Source organism: Macrobrachium nipponense, chromosome 7 (genome assembly GCF_015104395.2).
Source record: "Macrobrachium nipponense isolate FS-2020 chromosome 7, ASM1510439v2, whole genome shotgun sequence".
NCBI lineage: Eukaryota > Metazoa > Arthropoda > Malacostraca > Decapoda > Palaemonidae > Macrobrachium > Macrobrachium nipponense.
Window position 1 is genome coordinate 18,124,205 of NC_061109.1, and position 20,506 is coordinate 18,144,710.

At 51.4% G+C, this 20,506-nt stretch overlaps 2 protein-coding genes across 3 annotated transcripts in view; one reads left to right on the top strand and one right to left on the bottom strand.

Annotated features, from left to right (window-relative positions):
* The window catches only part of LOC135217033 (5-phosphohydroxy-L-lysine phospho-lyase-like), an 84,161-nt gene that overhangs the window by 47,864 nt on the left and 15,791 nt on the right, over positions 1 to 20,506 (bottom strand). The window lies entirely within an intron of this gene.
* Positions 1 to 20,506, top strand: part of LOC135217035 (uncharacterized) — a 91,188-nt gene that overhangs the window by 29,732 nt on the left and 40,950 nt on the right. The window lies entirely within an intron of this gene.

The window sequence follows — 20,506 nt, forward strand, 5'->3', positions numbered from 1 at the left end:
CGTACCGAGGAGGGGGATGCCGCTGCCGCCTGGGTTCTTCGTGTTGCCTGCCCCAGACTTCCGCTGTCCCAAGAGCTCGCCCCTGGACCGACCACCAGTTCCCAGGTTCCCGCTGGCTGCCGAGACCGATAAGTTGATGGCTGCACCGGCCGTACCTGCCGTACCTACCGATGATCTGGTTCCCGATGATGGTTTGGCTGCCCCTGATGTTTGTGCCGCTGCTGATGTTCCTGCCGCTCCTGCCGCTGATGAGATGGTTGCTGCTCCTGTCGCTCCTACCGCTCCTGTTGTTCCTGCCGTTCCTGCCCCTGTCCATGCTGGTCCTGCCCACGGTGTGTCTTCCCCAGTCCCAGGTCCTTCCAGACAGGTGCAGTCGGGCCGTGTTGCTTCGGCAATAGCCCCGGCTCCGGCCTGGATGGAGGACCTGACGACTGTCCTGCGCGAGCTGACGAAGAAGAGGAAGAAGAGGAGGAAGGTGTCGTCTTCGTCGTCTGCTTCGTCGTCTTCTTCGTCGTCTTCTGCCGCCTCTTCCCCTTCGACTTCTAAGGCTCGCAAGCCGAAGAAGAAGAAGGTTGCCTCCCCCCCCCCAAGAAGTCTCCTTCGGGAGCTTCTAAGGGCCCGTCTCACCTCGGTGAGACTGGGGGTCCTTCTGCTGGTCCTCCTGCTCCTTCGGGAGCGGGGCCCGCCTCCCCTTCCGCAAGGAAGAGGAAGGCGGGGACCAGAGGAGTTCCGGTTTCGACCGGTCCTTCCTCGCCAGAGCCGCTAAGCCAGGATCCAGCTCTGTCTCTCGTTCGCGAGAGATCCCGAGTGTACGCTCTCCCCCGGGAGACCGTGCAGCCAAAGTTTTGGCGCCAGAGTTCGCTCGGCGCCAAGACTGCGGCACGAAGCAGAAGGCTGGTGAGAGCCGCTCAGGTGACTCTCGCCAGGCTAGCGGCCGCTCCCATAGCGACCTGCCGGTACCCAGGGTGGACGTGACGGTCGCTGACCAGCCACGGGCTGAGGCAGGGAATAGGTCCTGCCGGCCGCTAGCACCAGCCGAGCCAGCAGCTCGACGCACCGCGAGCCCACGCACTGGTCCAGCCGCGACAGCGAGCGTTGCCGCTCCCCTGACCGACGCTCCCACAGGGACCGGTCAGGTAGGGAGAGCGGCAGCAGCTCGTCTGACACACAGGACCGGTGCCGCTGTGCTCAGTCCAGCCGCTCGCGGCGCGACCAGGCCTGCAGCTCGATCCCCACCGCGGGTTGGGGATCGCCTGCAGCCCTCCAAGCCCACCGGTTCTGCCGGTGAGCGTGGAGGGAGTGTCAGGTCTTCCTCTCCTCAGTGTAACCTCCTCGGGTTACACTGGGAGGGGCGAGACACCCAGGAGCGATCACGAGGGGCTCGCTCCTCGTGATCCCGTCACGATGCAGTACACGCCTGGTTCAGTCCTAGGATCGACCAGGACTTACGCGCAAGTGGCAGGAGGAGACCGAGAGGGGTCTGTTGCTGTTCCTCCTTCTGAAGGAGGAAGATCCCGGGAGTCGGCCTTGTTGGAGGGACTGGATGGTCCTACTCCTCGAGACTCCATTACCCCCGAGATCCAGAGGAACTTTGCCGAGGTTATTGCGCTGATTCGTCAGCACAACGACCTCGGGGAGGGATCACCGCTCCCACCTTCCAAGCCCACGTCCCGGCTCGAGTCGTTCTGGGGCCCGAAGAGGGAACCCAGACCGACGGTGGGTCTGCCTCGATCCCAGCTTGCCGACTCAGTGCTCGACCAGGTGGAATCTCTCGTTTCTGGACGGGAGGACTCGCTCAGGTCGGGCCGATCGTCGAAGCTGCTTCCTCCTCCTCTGCAGCAACAGCGGCGATTTTACGTGCCATCAGAGGACCCGATGCCGCCTAAACAGGTTAACCCGGGGTTAGTTAGGCTAACACCGGGTGTGTCTCTGCAGCAGCTCCTGTCTGAGAACCTATGGTTCTCACAGCAAGAGGCACTGGGCCTGGAATCTACCGCGATGGCAGCATTCTAGGCAGTCTCCTGGCTCGACCTGTGGTCCCTCACAGTGTCGAAAGTCGCGGCCAACTTTGGAGGCTCTGCCAGTCTGGAGGTAGGGCCGTCTCCTACCTAGCCCACCAGACGGCTAACCTGTGGGCCAACCTGGTGCTTGGTCGTCGGGACGCCGTCCTGACACGAGTATCCAGGGGGGCTGGGCGTGAGGCGGCACTCGCGCTACGCAACGGACCGGTTCGGAGTTCCTCCTCTCTCTTCCCAGACGAGATGGTGGACGCTGCGGTAGAGAGACGGTGCACTGATGACAGTGACCGTCTTCTCCACCAGGCAGTTTCGAAGGCGGCTGGGCAGCCTCGAACTGCGGCTAAACCTAAGAGTTTGGCTAGCGCTTCCTCGTGGGCTAAGACGGCTGCCACGTCTAAACCCCGAGGAAAGACTCTGTCTTCTTCTTCTGCGAAGGGGGGCTCCAATCAGCCCTCCTCCCAGCCCTCCTCCTTGCGAGGATCGGCAGGGAAGAAGTCGAAGAAAGGTGGGAAACGCTAGGGACGGCGTTCCCCTTCATCTGCTGCCGAAAGTGGAGGGGTGCCTGGCGAGCCATTGGGCAACTTGGCAGCACTACGGCGCTGAGACCTGGGTAGTAGACGTCCTTCGGGAGGGATATCTACTACCCTTCGAATCTCGGTCACCCCTCACTTCCAACCCGGTCCAACCCCTGACTTATGTCAAAGGATCCACAAAGGACATCGCTCTTCGACAGGAGATCCAGACCATGCTGAGCAAGGGAGCTGTAGAAATCGTCAGAGACCAATCACCGGGCCGCCTTTTCCTAGTGGAGAAGTCGTCGGGGGGCTGGCGCCCGGCGATAGATCTCTCTCCCCTGAACCGTTTCGTTCGCCAGACTCGGTTCAAGATGGAAACAGCACGTTCTGTGCTCGATTCCATCAGGGGGAGCGATTTCATGCTTTCGGTGGACCTGAAGGATGCGTATTTTCAGATACCCATTCATCAGTCCTCCAGGAAGTACCTCCGCTTCATCCTCGACGGGACGGTGTACCAGTTCAGGGCACTTTGTTTCGGTCTGTCAACCGCCCCACAGGTGTTCACACGAGTGTTCACTCTGGTGTCTGCTTGGGCCCACTCGAACGGGATACGTCTGTTGAGGTATCCCGACGATTGGCTGGTCCTGGCGAGCTCCCGCTCGCAGGTGCTACAGGACAGGGATCGACTTCTCAAGTTCTGCCGCGATCTGGGGATCGTGGTAAACTTCGAGAAGTCCGATCTCGAACCCAAGCAGAGGATGAAGTACCTGGGCATGCTGATCGATACGGTAGCAGAGCAAGTCTTCCCCGCAGACTTGCGGATCAGCAGGTTCAGGGAGGCAGCCATCCGGTTTCTGTCTCGACAGAAGCAACCAGCTCAGCAATGGCAAGTCGTGATCGGCCACCTGTCGTCACTCGAGAAGTTAGTCCCTCACGGGCGTCTTCACCTGCGGTCTCTTCAGTGGAGACTAAAGGAGTTGGTCACAGGCTCAGGACCCGCCGTACTTCCCCGTGGCTCTCACGGAGGAGGTGAGACGGGACCTTGCTTGGTGGCTGGACGACAGGAACCTCTTAAAGGGAGTGCCTCTCAGCACTCTCCCCCCCCCCCCCCCCAACCCCCCCCCCCCCCCCCCCCCCCCGGAGATGTTGCTGTTTTCAGACGCATCCACCGAGGGTTGAGGCGCACACCTGGAGGAGTTGCTGGCTTCAGGTGTGTGGGACCATCACAACAAGCACCTTCACATCAATGTCTTGGAACTTAAGGCGGCGTTCTACGCTCTCCAAGAGTTCCAGGACCGCTTGGTGGGACACTCGGTGGTGTTGATGTGCGACAACACCACAGTAGTGGCATATGTCAACAAACAGGGGGGACTGATGTCTCTCCCATTGCACCAGTTGACAATGCAGGTGCACGAGTGGGCCGTCGCTCACTCGATAGAGCTGTCAGCACGCTACATTCCAGGCAAGAGGAATGTAGTAGCTGACAAGCTCAGTTGTCGAGATCAAGTGATAGGACCGAATGGTCGCTACACCCAGACTTGGTGGAAAGGCTCTTCAACCTGTGGTGGCGTCCAGTCGTCGATCTGTTCGCCACCTGGCACAACAGAAAACTTCAGGTTTTCTTTTCAGCCGTGCCGGACCCATGGGCAGCTGCAGAGGACGCGCTTCAACAGCCCTGGAACAACCTCTTCGCGTACGCCTTTCTGCCTGATTCGCAAGGTGATCAGTCAAGTGCTGGTCACCCCGAACCTTAGGATGATCCTGGTGGCCCCCAGGTGGCCGCAGGCCATCTGGTATCCAGATCTGCAGGCTCTTCTAGTGGAGGCACCAAGAGAGATTCCCCCTTGGCACAACCTTCTCGCCCAACCGCACGTGGAACGGTACCTCCAGGCAGTCCAGTCCCTTCAACTTCACGGCTGGCTGTTATCCACCATCTCTTGTGAAAGAGAGGCTTTTCTCGCAGCGCAGCAACAGAGATGGCTGGACACGTCAGGCAGTCCTCTGCAGCTGTGTACCAGGGAAAGTGGGCCGTCTTCTGTGGTTGGTGTCGTAGACAGGGTCTCTCTCCTCTCAGAGCCACTATTCAGCAGATAGCGGATTTTCTTGTCTTTCTTTGCCGAGAGAAGCTCATCTCAGTCCCCATAGTCAGAGGATACAGATCCGCCCTGGCTCTGGTCCTGAAGCTGAGGGGGTTGGACATCTCGGATTCGTTCGAGATCTCCTTGCTTATGAGGAGCTTCGAAAGGTCTTACCCACCCAGGGAACTCAGGCCCCCTGCGTGGAACGTGACTCTCGTCCTTAGGAGTCTGACTCGAAGACCATTCGAGCCACTCTGAGAGTCGTCAGACAGAGATCTGACCCTCAAGACCCTCTTCTTGCTGGCCCTGGCATCGGCAAAGAGAGTAGGAGAACTTCATGGTCTTTCGTATGATGTTAAGCATTCCAGAGGATGGGGATCTGTGACGCTCGATTTAGTCCCGAACTTCGTAGCCAAGACTCAGAATCCGTCGTTCCCTGACGACAGGTTCGAGTCTTTCACAATCCCTTCCTTATTGGATTTCACCGACAACGATACGGATGAGATGCTGCTTTGTCCTGTGAGGGCGCTATGGCGCTATCTAAAGAGAACTCGACACCTCAGGCCTGAGTGTCGACGCCTCTTCGTTAGCACCGGGGTTACCAAGAAAGAAGTATCCAAGAACACGCTTTCTTTCTGGCTGCGTGAGGTGATCAGGAGAGCGTATGAGACTGATGGTAGTGACGACACCCGTCCCCCTCGTCTGAGAGCCCACAAAGTCAGAGGCATTGCCCCATCAATGGCATTCCGCAAGAACTTCTCCGTGGCGCAGGTCCTGAAGGCAGGGGTCTGGTCCAACCAGACCATCTTTACCTCCTTCTACCTTCGGGATATTGCCCACAAGTCCTTGGATACCTTTTCCTTGGGACCTGTGGTGGCTGCTCAACACGTTGTGTAAGCTTACCCAGCACCCTAGCAGGCAGAACAGCATCGATTCCTTGGTGTGATTGAAAGAATGTATGTGGTGAATGAGAGAGTGACTGGCTTCTCTTTCCCCATCTTTCTCTCCCTCTACCTGCGGGCAGAGGGTCTCGGTCGTCACCATGCTGGAAGAGGAAAAGATGCAGGTAAGCTACCCGACCGAGCTCCAGCTTATTCCTTTCATTAGGGATAGGTGTAAATATCCTCCACTTCCTCCTACAAGGGGGGTGAAGTGGATGCCAACAAGAGACAAACCCATAACTTTATGTTGCCTCTTGCAACAGGAACAAAGTTCTTGCTTGCTAGTACTAAGAGATACGCTTGCCTCTCTCTTAGTACTTGGGTCCAGAGGTCTGACCATTGATCCTGCGGTACACACCCCGATCAATTGGGCAGAGGCTGGGATCCCTCCCTCTGCTCTTACGACCAGGGAGGGTATCCAAGGTTGGACGAACACCAGTCTGTTCTTTAAGACTCAGGTCCTCCCACCAATCAGTGAGGTCCTTTACACATAGTCCCACCTCATGCCACCCCTCACTCTGCGTTTTCTTGGGCCTAAAGCAAAAGTAATTCCTCTCCTCCCAGTCACGCAGCGCGCGCACTGGCGGACAAGCAGTTAACTACGTTACCCCTTGTTCGAAGCTTACGACCGTTCCAGCTACCGCTAAAGCAATCACTTTAGTGTAAAGGACCTCAGGTTTGTATAGTTAGGAAAAATGCAATTTTCGACAAATTGCCATTTTAAGAGGTACGCTTGCCTCCCTCTTATTACTTGGGTCATTACTTGGGTCTTGAGGTCTGACCATTGATCTTGCGGTACATACCCCGATCAATTGGGCAGAGGCTAGGATCCCTCCCTCTGCTCTTTCGACCAGGGAGGGAATCCAAGGTTGGGCGAACACCAGTCTGTTCTTAAGACTCAGATTCCTCCCACCAAGAAGTGAGTCTTCCTATTGTAAAAGGACCGATGGTTTGTATTACGTATTGGAACAAATGGCAATTTGTCGAAAATTGCATTTTTCCTAACTGTACAAACCGGAGGTCCTTTACATATAGTAGTCCCACCTCATGCCACTCCTCACTGCATTTTTCCTGGGCCTAAAGCAAAAGTGATTCTTCACCTCCCAGTCACGCTGCACGCACACTGTCGGACAAGCAGTTAACTACCGAACTCCCTTGTTCGAAGCTTATGACCGTTCCAGCTGCCGCTAGTTACCTTCCTATTGTAAAAGACCTCAGGTTTGTATAGTTAGGAATAATGCAATTTTCGACAAATATGATATTGTTATGATACAATAAAGTTTTATACATACTTACCTGGCAGATATATACATAGCTATTACTCCGTCGTCCGACAGAAATTCGAATTTCGCGGCACACGCGGCAGGTAGGTCAGGTGATCTACCCCCCCCGCCGCTGGGTGGCGGGAATAGGAACCAAACCCGTTTTCTAATTCATATTTTTTCTTCCAGCTGTCTCCTGAGGGGAGGCTGGGTGGGCCATTTAATTGTATATATCTGCCAGGTAAGTATGTATAAAACTTTATTGTGTCATAACAATATCATTTTTATACATTCAACTTACCTGTCAGATATATACATAGCTGATTCACACCATTGGTGGAGGGTAAAAGACAGCTATTACTGAATAGACAGGTAAACAACATACGTTGTAGGTAATAAATAAATAAAACCTTGGTTCCTATGTGTTCAGACGAAGGGTCGACTTCCTAGCTATTGCTAGTACGTAGTCTGCTTCGTCTCAAGAGCCTCAGCGAGGATGTGACCTATGGCTAAGAGTTCTTGTAGATCTGTCAATGGGGTCTTATCCACTTACTTGACAGAATCTAGTGGTCATTTGTCAATGGGGTCTTATCCACTTACTTGACAGAATCTAGTGGTCATTTGTCAATGGGGTCTTATCCACTTACATGACAATACACCAATGCCTATTGGCATAATTTAAGGAGCACAACACCGATCCCGATCACCTGATCCTAACACGAGGGTTTGTGCTTAATTTGAAAAGAGCTATCCCCAAACTCATTTCAAATAACCCCAGAAAATAATAACTTCTTGTTGTTAAAAATTAAAAATTTTTTTTTTTTTTTTAATTTGACTAGTTAAGGATCAGTGTCGGCTCCCTATCCCAGCAACGCATCCGTGGACACGTATAACAAAGAGAGAAGGATCTCTCATAAGCCCACTTGATCTCCTTCGTGCAAAGAGAAGTCAACACAGAGTTGCATCTCCCGTTATTACAGCTAATATGACTCTCATGACATATTGTTATGGAAAGAACAAGAATTGTTAAAAGCTCGCACTTCAAGCGCTTTTAATTCTTAGCTGTTTGAAGGAAACATCAAGTTACTCAAGAAGTGCTTTAGCGATTCCACTCTTCCAAAGAAGACCAGGGCTTTCTTTGCAACAGATCTCTTCTGGATGAAGCCCAGAGCCTGGCTTGCGCCTGGCTGGCGCCTCGCGCTGCCTGGCGTCTCGCGTGGCTGGCGCCTCACTCGCGCCCCCCCCTGGCTAGAGCCTGGGGTTGCCTCGCCCCTCTGGCGCCTCGCGCCTGGGCTGGACCTCGCGCCTGCCTGGCGTCTCGCGCTGGCTGGCGCCTAGTGCCTGGCTGTGCCTTGCGCCATCCTGGCGCCTCGCGCCTGCCTGGCGTCTCGCGCCTGCCTGGCGTCTCGCGCCTGGCTGGCGCCTCGCGTCTGGCTGGTGCTTCGCTTGCCTGGCGCCTCGCACCTGGCTGGCTCCTCGCGCCTGGCTGACTTCTCCCCACTTGCTGGAGATTCGAGCTTGTTAAGAGTCTCGATGAAAACTGGCGATGTCCACCTCGGACACTTTATTTGCCTGATTTATTCGCCTCTAGCGCATCTGCGCCAGATTGGAGGCCGCCTACTTCTCCTCATCAGACAATGACAGTGTTTATTTGGACTGTCTTGCTCTGGCGTCTTTACGCCTGTTTGGCAATTGGCGCCTGATTGGCGCTACATTGTCCGAAAGTCTGAACATCCACAATCGTTTATCAGGAGAAAGGAAAAGGGTGGAAGAAATTCTTTCACTTTGAGCTTATGGCCTCTGCAACAAGGGAGTAATTTTAAGTCGGCTACATCCAGTAGACGATAGGAAATCTAATAGTCCGAGAGACCAGTCTTCCTCCGAGGAGGATCATACTTGATACTTCAGTTGCTAACGAGCACTCTTCCTACATGTTGACGAGTTCTCTCGTTGCAAAATCTTCCCTATCCTTGCACGAAGGCAGGGAAAGAGCCTGGAAGTTTAAGGAGAGACTGAGCTTGAAATTGGGAGGATTCCCGATTTCTAGCTCTTTAAATATATCTCTTTGAGCCTTCTGGGAAGTAGTTTTGAGCCCTCATCGTATTCCAAAGACTCTGTCAGCAAACGTTTAAACCTTATCTTCTTTTGTAGATAACAACGTAAATACATTGCCTGGACAACGAATCCTTTATCTGAAAGCGTTGATCCAGGAATAAAAGGTTATAGTTCTTTTGCCAAACATACCATGCTAGCAGGAACCCATTGCCGAGTCTTCCTAGAATTTGATTCCAGATTCCAAGCCCAAAATCTCACTCGTCCTTTTGGTCGATTAGTACCAAGAGAAACATTGATGAGGAGCAGTTCCATCTTGTCAGAACACGGAATCTGAGGCCCAAATAGGATCCCATTGTAACTATAAGATCTCCAAGTCTTGTTGTATAGAGGTATTGTGTAAGATCCTGAAGATCTTAATGCTCCGCTATCTCCAATTCCCTTTATAGAGACAGAGTATAGCCTTCTACTGCGTTCTTTGATAGCAGATATATACAAAGGTAATTCTTCCCTCTGAAAGGGAAGAAAAAACCGCTATGTGGTTCACAGAGGTATCGGAAGAGGACAGTTTCCTCATTCCCTCAAGCACGATCTGCAGTAATTATATATCTTATCCATAACTACTGTCATTTACCTTGAAACATCCTCTCATTCATGTCCACTTCTGGTCAGTCTGCACGCAGACAGACTCAGAGTGGAGAGGTTGTTAAGGTCCATTTAAAATAGATGCTGAAAGAATATTCAGACTGTCTTGGAAAAGACTTCCAAAACCTGCTGTGAGAAGAACGTGACCTCTGAGAATCCAACCTCTCTTAAGTCTAAAATGAGGCATAACATATATCCTCTCTTTCTTTGACGCCCTTTGTCTTACATTCTGTAAAGAGTTTATCTTTTAGGGGAAAAAGACTAAATTTTATTCCCCATTCTATAACGTAAAGATGGCGTATATTGCTACCTCTCTCTTATATTCTTTCTTCCTGTCCTCCTGCCTGGGCAACGAGAGAATGGAAAAAATGATATTGTTATGATACAATAAAGTTTCATACATACTTACCTGGCAGATATATACATAGGGACGACGGAGTCTTAGCTATGTATATATCTGACAGGCAAGTTGATTGTATGAAATTCTATCATCGTTATTCTGCAAAACAAATTATTATTATCCTATTCTCCTACTAACTGATCCAGGATCGAAGAGAATCATTCAAGATTCCTATCCTAGGACATCAGGCCGTAATGTACGGTTCAGATACTTGAAAGAGCCTCTCACCCAATACTGAGAGCTCCTACGAGTCTTTTCCAGTACCAAAACATTACAAGGTCTCCCTTGTTATATGTTTACATAGGAGTAGGATAATATACCATCCTGTTAATAACAATGAAAGAGGAGAAAGAGGAGCTGCATGGTTCAAGGGACTAGCCGAAACGTGCAATAAAAAAGGGGTTGCCAAGGTCTTTCTAAAACCTGCACCCAGATTAACTTATGAGTCCGATATATTTTCTATCACTTGTCTCATAAGGTTGAGGAAAGCGAGAGACCTCTAAAGATATCAGTTCTCTTCACCATGTAAAGGTCTATAAAGCAGAAGAACCCACTTATCCTGACACGTACTACGTTCGCCTGTGCGATATCTAGAATAATTGTCAGTAGAGGGTTGATCTGGCAAAAAGAGTTTCTCCCAAAACAACAACTCTTGCCAGGAAAGAAGTCGCTCACGCGACCACTATATTACCTGACATGAGAAGTCTGTTCTTGTTAGAGACTTCCGCAATTTCAGTTAATCCTGACAAGGGCCACGGCCGCCTGTGCGACAACTTGTGTCCCTGTCAGGAAAAAACTGATCTTGTGTCAGTTCTCAAAGAGGAAACTCTTGGAAAGTCTATCTCCAAATACTGAGAAATTGGAGATCCTGATGTCTTGCGCCTGGCTGGCGCTTCGCGCCTGGCTAGCGCTCGCTCGCGCTCGGTGCGGCATGCCTGGTTAAAGCTGGCGTCGCGCCTGGCTGACGCCTCGCAGCCTGGCTGGCGCATCGCGCTGGTTGGCGCCTATCGCCTGGTTAAAGCCTGGCGCCTCGCGCCTAGCTGGCGCTCGCGCCTGGTTGGCGCCTATCGCCTGGTTAAAGCCTGGCTGGAGCCTTTATGGCCTATTACTTGCAACCTTGGTCAGGAAATCTCGATATCAAAATAAGAAGAGGTGCTGTAAGAATCCTATAATTCTACAGTACTTCCATAGTTGGATGTTTCTTCTCAATTTTCCTCTAATACGAGTATATCAGAAGGGGAATTATTCTTTCCTCAGTTAATTCTTCCGGATTCCCCCCCCCCCCTTTTTTTCCTGAACGCGACAGGACCACTCCAGTGGCGAGGGAACTGGAGTAACCTTCCCAGCTCTATGTAGGAAAAAGCAGTAATTTGCTCTAAGGTATATCTATTACTAATTATTTTTCTAGTTAGAGCAGGCGTCTGGCTGGCGCTTATGATTCCTTATGGCATGTTTGAGGAAAAGGAAGCAGTCTACAGGAAGACTGTTCGTCTTCTTCTTGCTAGAGATCTATGAAGAAGACTTCTCGCAGGTTCTCACAACTCTTTGCAATAAATGTTAGACATACTTTAACAGTTATTATCGTCGATCGAGGTTCTCACGGACTCAAATTCTTGCATTGCTCTTATTTAATAACATCGCTCAAAACGAGAAATATTTTGGATGGTGCTCTAGCTTATTGCACCAAGCTGGCGCAATTTGCGCCAGGGTGGTGCAACTTGCGCCAGGCTGGCGCAACCTGCGCCAGGCTGGCGCATCTGCGCCAGGCTGGCGCCTCCTACTAATTATCTTTATGTTATGTAGCCGAACATCTGTGTCTTTATGGTACCCGACATCCTTTCATATGTTAATTCCGTTCTTATTATGAAAACTTTTTTTTTATATACGTAGTATAATCCATTCAGGGAAACCATTTCCCACTAAAAGAATGTTACCCATCCGACAGGAAAAATCATACAACTGCGCAATATCCGATTTCTAAATTAATACGGTTGGTGTCCTTCCGAAAGACTTATCCATACCGTAGTCTTGAAGCGAATCTCTATTACATCTCTCTTCTCACTAAGTATGTATTCTAATAAGCCATGCTTTCGTAAGTATGAGTGCATTAAATAATATCATGTTCTGCTGCACCTTTAATCATGTTACCTACGGTAAACAGCATTTAAAGATTGTAATATCCTTCTTATTGAAAGATTCCTAACAAAAGGCAGACAATATTTTATTTATGATAGCTTCAGTATTCCCTCAATCCGAGGCTAAGACCACGATTGTAGGGAAGAGATACGGTTAGTTATCCCATTCCGCAGGAGAGAGAGCTGTAAACGACCTCTCACGACTGAGAACAAGATGGTACTGCGACTGCGTTGGTCTTCAAAGCGAAAGCAGTCTGGCCTTCCCTTTCCAGAGTTGCCAGTTACTCCATTAAATAAAGGAATCTTATAAATTATTATGGAACTTCAGGAAGTTTTTATATAAGCATGATTAAGCTAACAAGACTTCGACAAGTCTAGAAACTAAATAGGTGTCGTCTAAACAATTCTTTTAAACCTATTCCTTCCTAGGAAAGTCCTAGAAGGGTACTGTTAATTCATGGAAACCTCTTCTAACACGAAGAAAAATGTTCTATCCTACTCTCAATCCACTAATAAAGATATGCTTCTCCGATCACTTCTCGAAGACACGATAGCATCATATAACTCATACTCTAGCGTAAGTAGAAATCCTCTATAATACTGTTACATTAAGGTAAACCGTATTAATTTAGGAAATTTTGTAAGGATTTCACTTGACCATTATAGCATAAATTTCGGTAAGTGTCTATGCCTTGCCATACCGTAGCCCTAAGGCGATTTTGTCCTAAGCATGGTAGGAGCTAGAAGCTTAAAAGTCATACATATATGCTTTATCACTCAACGAGATCCATATAATTCATTCGATTGACAAACAATCTAAATCGTTCTCATAATAGATTTATATCTAAAAATGCACCGATGGGGAATTTTATGTTGAAATAACAATTTCATACCCCCATGGGATAGCGCTCTCGTCTAGTTGCGAAAAAAAAAGTTCGAACAATGACTTTATCACAAATGTTATCGAATGATCTCTAATATTAGAAGGCGCTAAATCGTCGCCTGATTCCGAAAGGTGGATCGATTAATGTCATTCTCATTTTGAATAATTCTACCAGAAGGCATTATACGAGGATCTTTGCCAATTCCATTCATTTGAAGTTCTTCTATCCATCGAGAAACCGTAGGCATAAAAAGGGAGAAACACTGTTTTAGGATGCCTTTCCAATGGCTATCCCTGGCAGTCTGGGACGCTCTACAGAACCTGCCGAGGGGACGCCTGACCGGTGGGATTCTCTGAAACCTCCTTACGGTTTTCGACATTCCTTCTCCTCTGGGCTTGTGAGCTTGGAAGAGGTCTAGACCTGAGAGCGAGACAGAGCCGATCAGACGCACCCTCCATTGTAATGGGGGAACACTATATTCACTTCTTACGTTCTAAGAGTTCGCATTTGAACTATATCCAAAGTCTACAATTTGCAAATATGATATTGTAGATTCTGCGGAGTAAGAAGGTGATGAGGATGCAACAACTACTAGTACTGTTACTACTATAATTGCTCGTTAACACAAGAGCTAATAAAGCTTCTAAAGGATAGTTACTTTTCTGACTTCCCCAACTAGGAAGAAAGATATACATTTCCTCAATCAAACTCTAACACTTATTTGTATTAATGAATAAATATAAGTAATTCCCTTTCATGAAAGTATACGTAATTCACTTTCGTGAAAGTGGATGAGTGTCTACCGAAAACTTCGGTAGTTACACGTCACTAATCTTCTAAATTTTCGAAGTTAATTTTATACAAAAAATTCTAAAAGTTAACAAAAGCGTATGCCGAACCAAAGATCCATTACTTCCCTGTAAAGTTAGCCCAGACGATCGATGCGATGAAACACGAAAATCCATCAGGAGGAACTGCAAACGTTGTTTACATTCCAAGCGACAGAAAAAATATGAATTAGAAACGGGTTTGGTTCCATATTCCCGGCCACCCCAGCACCGGGGGGGGAGCGGGGGCGGGGGGGTAGATCACCAGACCTACCTGCCACGTGTGCCGCGAAATTCGAATTTCTGTCGGACGACGGAGTAATAGCTATGTATATATCTGACAGGTAAGTTGAATGTATAAAATGCCATTTTTCCTAGCGATACTTACCTCGAACCATTACAGTGGAGATTCTGGTCCGACCAGAAAGAACTGGTTATACGCCGCACCCAGGCCAGGCCTATGCCCTTAGGGGTCGAAGACCACGTTATCCTACTGACCTATCGCCAGTCCTTCTTACTCGACTCCGAGGTGCCTCCCCTAAGCTTCAGCGGGGCTGTAAGGGAGGGAAATATACTTCCATGGTTCGAGGTAAGAATCCCTAGGAAAAATACTAATTACCAAGAATTTGTGATTTGTTCCGATGCAAGATACTTACCTCGAACCATTACAATGGAGACTTACTCCTTAGGAGGAGGGTGAAGGTTAGGGGAGGAACGGCCCCAAAGGTGCTAGGTCAGAGGAGGGGTGATTGCTCCCCTCCCCTTGGAACTCAACCCTGCTCCTTTATACTAGGGGTTGGTCCGGGGAGGTCCTAAAGCAAGCCTAGTGTGGGTATAACCAAACCTTGACATGTAAAACTGTGGGTTGTACTGAATACCATACGCACTCCCACGTATCTTACCTGAGTATCCTGGATTCCTCATTTCCTCCAAAAGCCCAGGGGGAACAAGGACAAGGATCGGGGGGGGGGGGGGGGGGGTTATGAGGAACGGTCACACACACTCACACACACTTCATACACACTGGCCCGTCCACCCCAAGAAGGGTGAAGAGGGGACCTAGACCTGTTGCTGGCCTGTCACCACGGGGCCAATCGCAAAGGCATCGAGCGACCTCCTCATGCAGTCTTTTAGATATAGTGGGCTGTGAACGTCGACTGCCTATTGCAGACTCCTGCCCTCAGGACCTGGTCCGCTGCCATGTTCTTCGAGAACGAAAGGGAAGCCCCAATTCCCCTGATGTCATGTGGCCTGGCTCCCTTTGGAGGGGAAAGGCCCCCCTTCTCGTAGGCCCTCCTGATGGTTTCTCTCAGCCAGAAGGAGATGGTGTTTTTCGAGGTTGCCTTCTTCACTCTCCCCATGGTGACGAAGAGGTTCTTTACCCCCGGCCTGAACTGAGCTGTCCTTTCCATGTACTTCCGTACTGCCCTCACCCGACAAAGGAGGAGATCCTTAGGCTGGTCCAATTTTGGGAGGGCAGGGATGGAAAACTCCACGAACCTGAGATCCGAGACTGAAGGGTTCTGATTCTTAGCCACGAAGGAGGGGACAAATCTGAATACGAGTTCTTTCCACCCCCTCATGTGGGCCACTACGTACAACAGGCTGTGGAGCTCTCCCACCCGCTTCGTGGAGGCCAGAGCTAGCAGAAACACTGTCTTGAGGGTCAGCTCCCTATCCAGGATGTCCTTGAGTGGCTCGAAAGGGGGCTTCCTCAGGGAGTCCAAGACTATCGCGACATCCCAGCGGGGAACTAAGTCGGCGCTGGGGGGACACTTCTGCTCAAAGCTCATTATGAGCAAGGACAGCGGTTTCGAGTTCCCCAGATCCAGCCCTTTCAGGGAGAAGACCTGGCTTAATGCGTCCCTGGCTCCTTTGACTGCCGGCATTGACAGGCCTCTGTCCAACCTCAGGTAGGTCAAGTATTCTGCGATGTCTGGGATCTTTACTCGGAGGGGTTCGAGGCCCCTCTTCCTACACCAGGCCCCGAAAACCTTCCACTTTGCCTGGTAGATGTTAGAGGAGGACTCCCTCAAGTAACCGGACATGTGAGAGGCCACCCTCACCGAGAACCCTCTCCTATTTAACAGCCGCTCGATAGTCTCCAGCTGTGAAGGGAGAGGGCTGGAATGTTCCCATGGCACCTCTCGAAGTGGGGCTGCCTTAACAGGTCTGGCCTGGGGGGCAGCTCCCAAGGCGGTAGAAAGGCCAACTCTAGAAAGTCCGGGAACCACTCCCTGTCCAGCCATATTGGGGCCACCAACGTCAGGGCCGCCCCTTTCGCCTTCCTTAGATGGTTGAGGACCTGCCTGAGGACTCCGAAGGGAGGGAACGCGTACATGTCCAGGCCGTCCCACGGGTGCTGGAATGCATCCTCCCAAAACGCAGCTGGGTCTGGCACTGGGGAGCAGTACACCGGCAGTTTGGCGTTTAGCCTTGTTGCAAACAGGTCCAGGGATGGGGACCCCCACTTCCCTATTAGCTCTCTCGCTACCTCGGGGTGTAGGGACCATTCGGATCCCACCACCTGACCCCGTCTGCTGAGGCCGTCGGCGATTACGTTCTTCTTGCCGGGAATGAACCTTGCCGTCAAGGAGGTACCGAGGGCTTCGGCTTGGCTCAAGATCTCCTCCGTCAATCCGCAGCAGAGATCCCGTGATCTTAGGCCCCCCTGCTTCTTGACGTAGGCGACCACCGTGGCATTGTTGCACATTAGAGAGAGTGATCTCCCACCGCCTCCTTGAAAGCTTCCAGGGCGCGTTTCACTGCCAAGAGCTCCAGCTTGTTTATGTGGAAGGTGCTCTCCTCTTGCGACCATATCCCTCCCGCCAAGAGGGACTTCAGGTGGGCCCCCCAGCCTACCTTTGACGCGTCCGTAAACAGGAGCATCTGACTCGAGGGACACACCCCAATGAGAGTTTGCAGGATCCAGCCACCAACCGAGGGCTTTCCTTGCTGGCAGTGAGATAGGATCCGGCTTTTGAGGTGTTTCCTCCTTCTGGGACCACCCTACTTTCAGGTCCCATTGCAGGGGCCTTAATCTCAGCCTTCCCTGGGGAACTAGTTTTTCCAGGGAGACCAGGTGGCTTAATAGCCCTTGCCGCTCCTTCACCAGTCTCGGGGAGTGGCTCAGGAAGTTGCAGGCGATTCTTCAGAGGTTTGCCAGTCTGTCCTCTGATGGGAAAGCTTGCCCCACCTGCGTATCCAACTCCATCCCCAGGTACACCATCCTGGTGGAGGGGACCAGCTGGGACTTCTCCCAGTTCACGACGACTCCCAGGGTTTTGCAAAAGGCCAGGAGGGCGCCACTCTGCTCTACCAAGCGCTCCTTTGAGGAGGAAAGGAGTAGCCAGTCGTCTAGGTACCTGTCTGGACCTGAAGGGTGCCTGGGAAGGCGGGAGGGTCCTTGGGGAGGGCTGAGTTCCCTGGTCTCCCCAGTTCCGAGGGGCTGACTCCGAGGAGGGAGCAGCGAGGGTCCTATTCTGAGGCTTCTGTCTCTCGCTAGGTCTTTTTGGCACTGATTGGTGTAGGGGAGGGGCCCTATATACGACGGAGCCTTGGCTGGCCTTCCTCCACCGTTCCACAGACTCCTCCACCATCTTCTCCGGAAAGAGAGCAGCCCCCTCCACTGGGGCGTTCTGAAGGGTCCTGAGCTCCCTCTCTGGAATGTTCCTAGGGAGCTTGGCTAGCACGGAGTCCCTCCTCCTCAAGATCCAGGTTGCCCATGACGAGACCAGTTGGGTCGTGAGGAAGCCCAGGGACTTACCCCCCGACAAAATCAGTTCCTTAAATTGGGCAAGAGAGGCCTCGTCCCTCAAGTCGTGGAGGGTGGGGAACCTGGCTACCACCCCGGACCTCAGACCTAACCATTAAGCCACGTGAATAGAGGTCCAAGCTGTGACTTCCATGGCCATAGCCTCCTGGTGAGAGAAGGAGACTAGCCCTGACGTAAGCCTCTCTTCCGAGAGTCCGGGCGCCAGGGTCGCCAAGATACCCTCCACGGATTTGGGGATGAGAGGGACACCTTCCGGGGCATATAGCCTTCTCTGATTCGGCTTAGACGCTGGGAGTAGCCTAGCCGAGGAGTGCAAACACAGGGAGTTATTCGACCCTGCTATGAGTTTCTCCACCACCGTCAGGGCCTTCTTCGTATTGTTGGACCTAGGGAGGCTGAGAGAGGGCTTGGGTTCCTCTGGGTCCCTGAACAGAAAGTCCACAAAAAGTGGATCTGTTGTCCTCTACCGTCGGGGCTGGCTCCTCTAGCCGGTTCATGGACCTAATAAGAGAGAGGACCCTCCTAAAAGTTGAACTCTCATCCACTGGACCTAGTTCCTCCAGGGCATTCTGGAGTTCTTGTCGGATGAGGGTCTCTTCCTCAGTGTCCCGCGACAGAGGCGAGACCCCAGACCCTGGATGGGGGGAAGCTGGAGAAGTTCCCCAGAGAGGGACACTTAAACTCGGTTGTAAACCGGTCTCCTGCAAGGGGGGATGCCCCGAACGCCCGGACCGCCCCGAGGAGGGGCTCAATCCTGAGTGAAGAAGGGGCTCTGAACCCCCTAAGGAGGCATCGGCCCTAGGCTCCGTCCGGGACCAAGGAATGAGCAGGGAGGGAGCCGGCTGGGAACCCCCCGTGAGGAACTGTCCTGGGGGCCACTGGGGCAGGGTCCTCCCTCGGCGAAGGAGAACGCCGCCGCCCCTGGAGGGAGTTGTCCCAACGCCTGTCACTCCCTCTACTCCCTTTACGATCCCATTTACGATGAGGAGAGCGGGAAGAGCCGCTCGAGGACGAGGAGTAGCTGCACCTCCTACCTCTCCCATGACGGCGTCTCTTCTTGGAGGAGCGTTTTCTCCTACAGGATGATCACTCCCTCGAGGAGGAACTCGAAGAATTCACATCCTCAGACGAGTCCCGCTGTCTCTTGCTTCTCCTCCGGCAACTCCTGTCGCGGGGGGAGACCGGGGAGCGTTTCGGCTGCTTCGGGGACACCCCTATCACAGCGGGACCACCCCAGAAGGCCGTTCCCAAGGTCACCCCCAGCTCCTCCTGCCCCCTAGACGGGAAGCCCCAGGACGGGAAGGCATCGTCCTTCATCGGGGATCTGCCCGGAGTACGAGGGGGAAATAAATCCCCAACAGCAGGTGGGGGAAGGGTTGGAGCCGGGCGGATGGGTGGCTCCGTGACCGGGTACACCAGCCCGGCTCCGGCCGCGAGGGGTGAGCTCCGCTCGAGAGAAGGAGCCGCCGCAGCGGGGAGAGCCATAGCAGGGAGAGCCGTAGCGGGGAGGGACGGGTCCCCCCCCTGCACTGATGCTAAGAGAGAGGACCAGGATGGGGTGCCCTGTAGTTGCAACCATGTCCAGTAGTCCCTCAGCACTGCAGAAGCCTCCGCTACCACCTGTTGGGGAAACGGGACCCGCCAACGGACTCACCTAGGCCTCCTCGCTGGGAGGGGGCAGGAGAAAGAACCTGTAGAAAAGCGGGAGACTTCCTCTCCGACGATACCGAAGGTGAAGGGGTGCCCCCGTCTATGCTGCTGCTCCCACTCCTCGACTCCCTTGAAATCTTCGCCGACGAAGCTTTAGGTTTCTTTTTCTTCTTAGTGGAATCCAAATCCCACTGGTACAAGGGCCAAGAAGCGCACTCCACGCACATGTTGGGTTTCGAGTAAGCGCCCCCCCTACACGAATTACACAAAGAATGCGGATCAATTAGAAGGGGCGAGAGAAAAGCTCCACAAGCCCGTCCTTCAGGACCAGGGCAACGACGTTGAGGCTCCGAAGCCGACATCACACAAATACACGACACACGTATACAAAGCACACACAAGGGCAAAGGAAAAGGGCCGGACAGCAGACGAGCAGGGACGTATGCACGCTCCTGCGACCAGAGAAGGACTGGCGATAGGTCAGTAGGATAACGTGGTCTTCGACCCCAAAGGGCATAGGCCTGGCCTGGGTGCGGCGTATAACCAGTTTTTTCTGTAATGGTTCGAGGTAAGTATCTCGCATCGGAACAAATAGTTATTCACATATTTCCCAGCCTCAAGTAATGAAAACTCATGAAAGCAGTTATGATGAAAATATTCAATTTATTCGGGGCATATAAATTGCATAAGAAAATTCCTTTCAACTGAAGAATTGGTCAATATAACTATGACAGTCACACCATGGTTTTACTCCGGTGTTGGGTAGAAATAGTCCTGGAACTGAATATTTTACTTAAAAAAACAAGCGTTGGAATATTTTTTATTGAAACAAGTGTCAGAAGTAGGAAGTGAATTAACAGCTGTTTTAATGGTACCATAATTAGCAGATGCCATATTTTCTACACTCTACGTTCGGCAATTTAAAGCGACCCACTCAAGAGTTCACATGCATACGTGGAAACTTACACAGGTGGATGGCGTTGGCGTTACCAACCTGCATTACATTTTTTTAGCATCTGTGTTACACACCTGTGCCAGGGTTTATATAGCTTATGTCCTGAACTGTATAGTTATGGGGGATAACTCATTTTATCAGTTATATCATTTACCAATGACATCTTCCGTAATCTGATATATTAATTGGGTTACACCTGTGCTAAAAAGTAATATATATTTTTTTGTGGAACATGTTTACCTATACACCCCACCTGTTCTATAGATATTGCATGTACGTCATAATTTTGTTTAAATAGTTAACATTTGCAGAGGAAAATTTCACGCCTCCAATTGCACATTTGTTTTAAAGGTTTTTTAACATTAGTTT